Source organism: Alosa sapidissima, chromosome 18 (assembly GCF_018492685.1).
Source record: "Alosa sapidissima isolate fAloSap1 chromosome 18, fAloSap1.pri, whole genome shotgun sequence".
Taxonomy (NCBI): Eukaryota; Metazoa; Chordata; class Actinopteri; order Clupeiformes; family Clupeidae; genus Alosa; species Alosa sapidissima.
The window spans coordinates 21,123,687-21,126,682 of NC_055974.1; the positions used below are offsets into that span (position 1 = coordinate 21,123,687).

Consider the following 2,996-nt stretch of genomic DNA (forward strand, 5'->3'; position numbering starts at 1 on the left):
CATTTAACCTATCAGGGATGGCACTACTGTGTATATCATCAGTGTAAACAGCTTGGCATTTACTATCTTCTCACCTTTGAACATGAGGATTGGAGTCTCAACAAGTTGAAAATGTAGACAAGCAAAAGAATTTGTTGCCAGTAAAGACAAAGGGGGTTGAAACATGTAGTAAGTAAAATAAACAAGAGAAAACAAAACAAAATCACTTTCATAATATGTGAAAAACAGAAAAAATGGACATTTTCTTGTATCAGTCTAGTGGAGAACTTCTGTCTATCGAGTGAAGAAAGGAGGATTTGTTTCGCTTTTCCACGGCGCGACATCTTGAGCGGTGTCTTCCATGGCCAGGTAATTACAGTTATGTCAGTGGCGTCAGTGAGAACCTGTTCTCCTTTTATTCCCCTCTCTGTGTGAAGAGCTGGCGAGACGCAGGCTTGTCATAACAGAGCCGGGTTTCCGTAGAAGGGGCTTATGGCGGCACAGACAGGCGCTACAGTATATCTTCCTGGTGAAAAGACAAGCCAACAAAGGCGGCTGCTCTCCGGAAGGCCAGATGTAGATTTATCTGGAGGAAAAAAGGAAGAAGAAATTACTGTGTGACATTGCAATAGCAAGGAGCATGTACCAATAATGGGTTTGTTATAGGTTACTCTATTCGATTCAGTAAATCTGGGTTTAGGAGGCGTATTATAACTTGTGCGTATTATAGCTGTTTTCATAGGAGTGTGTAGTACTTAGGTTACAAGAGAAGAAGCGATTTGAAGCAGTTGCTCGTCTCTGACAACCAAACCTAGTTTCACAGGGGGAGCAAGTGGCAGCGGCATCCATACCAAACTCAAGGTCCGACCTGCAGTTATCTCCATCTCTCTCTCGCTTCTCCTTCTCTCTCTCTCTCTTCTCCCTCTCTCTCTCTCTCTCAGTCATGTTGTTCTGTAGGCCATACGCTGACGTTAATCTCACATTCCACATGCACTGAGTTCCTACGGCAGGATACAGGTCTGTCTGCAAAGCATTTATAGCAAGAAGCTTTCCCAGCAGAGTGGCCATTGATGTTGCAGCATCGATCTGCTGGTGTGCGTGTGTGTGTGGCGTGTGCCATGTGAGTTCAGCAGCAAGCCAGGCGCGCTTGCACTCAGCGCATTTGCACATGAAGAGAGAAAGATGGAGTGAGCGAGAGAGGGAGAGAAAGGGAGGGAGAGAGAGAGGGAGGGAGAAGTGTCTCAGTGGTGGTGTGTGGGAGTGTTGTGTTTTGTGTGTTGACTCAGGGAAAGGATAAGGGGGGACAGAAGGGGGGGGGGGGGGTGCAGAAGAAAGAAAGAAAAAAAAACACTTGCTCTTAAAAGGCCCTGAGGCTTAACATGAAAGGGCCCATGTGTGGTTGTGTGTGTATTTGTGTGTGTGTGTGTGTGTGTGTGTGTGTGTGTATGAAGAGTGACTGCGAAGTGGAGCGAGTTCCACGTACCTGCAGAACAGCAGTCCCGCCACCCACCTCAACCCTCCCTCCTTTCCTCGCACACTCGTGGTTGATGTTTTTTTTTTTTTTTCTCTCATTTCTGTAAAGGACAGCGCGGCCCTACAGGCCTGGAGGGGGAAATACAAAGAGAGAGAGATGAGGATAGAAAAAGAAAAGAAGAAAGAAAGAAAAAAGAAAGAAAGAAAGGAGGGTGCTGGTTTGCCTCTGTTATGTTGTATGTGGCACAGCGGTATTTTCCACAACCACTTTTAGGAGGAAGGGAGGGAGGAAGGGAGAGATGGAGGGAGAGATGGAGAGATGGAGGGAGGGAGGGAGGGAGAGATGGAGAGATGGAGGAAGGGAGGGAGGAAGGGAGAGATGGAGGGAGGGAGGAAGGGAGAGATGGAGGGAGAGATGGAGAGATGGAGGGAGGAAGGGAGAGGTGATGCTCTCAGATAGCCTGTGAGTTTCCTACTTCAACCCATCGAGTGAGGGTTAGAGGGGGCATGTTTTAGCAGCTGAAATTCAGTCTTCTAGCATCAGCACTTGGCTCAAGCGTAGCTCCACATGGTGACCTTGAGAGGAGGGGATTCAGCAGGGGTGGCCATCCTATAGTAGTGATACTGGAGGGGTGTAGTGATACTGGAGGGGTGGCCATCCTATAGTAGTGATACTGGAGGGGTGTAGTGATACTGGAGGGGTGTAGTGATACTGGAGGGGTGGCCATCCTATAGTAGTGATACTGGAGGGGTGTAGTGATACTGGAGGGGTGGCCATCCTATAGTGATACTGGAGGGGTGGCCATCCTATAGTAGTGATACTGGAGGGGTGGCCATCCTATAGTAGTGATACTGGAGGGGTGTAGTGATACTGGAGGGGTGGCTATCCTATAGTGATACTGGAGGGGTGTAGTGATACTGGAGGGGTGGCCATCCTATAGTAGTGATACTGGAGGGGTGTAGTGATACTGGAGGGGTGGCCATCCTATAGTGATACTGGAGGGGTGGCCATCCTATAGTAGTGATACTGGAGGGGTGGCCATCCTATAGTAGTGATACTGGAGGGGTGTAGTGATACTGGATGGGTGTGCACATACACATATAGTCAGCAAAGCCCATATTTCCAGATACCTTTAGAAGATGACAACGTTCTGCCTCAGCAGCATCACACAGAACTCAGTGGCCAGCAGTGCACACTTTCCACTCCACTATCTAGGCTTGGATAAGTGTGTGTGTGAGAGAAAGAGAGAGAGAGAGAGAGAGAGAGAGAGAGAAAGAGTGTGAGTGAGTGAGAGAGAGAGTGAGAGAGAGAGTGTGTGAGTGAGTGAGAGAGAGAGAGAGTGTGAGTGAGTGAGAGAGAGAGTGAGAGAGAGAGAGAGAGGGTAGCTGGATTTCCATCCAAAAATGTAGCATATTTCATTATAATTTATGAAAATTTGCCCAAAAATCAACAGGAGTTGATGCAAATCAACCTGTTCTCTCATAAACCCTTAGTACCATTATACCATACAAATGTGAATCAGGATATGCACATATCAAATGTT

At 47.5% G+C, this 2,996-nt stretch overlaps 1 long non-coding RNA gene across 1 annotated transcript in view; it reads right to left on the bottom strand.

Annotated features, from left to right (window-relative positions):
• The window catches only part of LOC121689689, a 15,891-nt gene continuing 12,895 nt past the window's right edge, over nucleotides 1-2,996 (bottom strand). The window contains exon 3 of the long non-coding RNA XR_006024847.1: nucleotides 1-565. This is a non-coding gene — a long non-coding RNA (uncharacterized LOC121689689). The remainder of the gene's footprint in view (nucleotides 566-2,996) is intronic.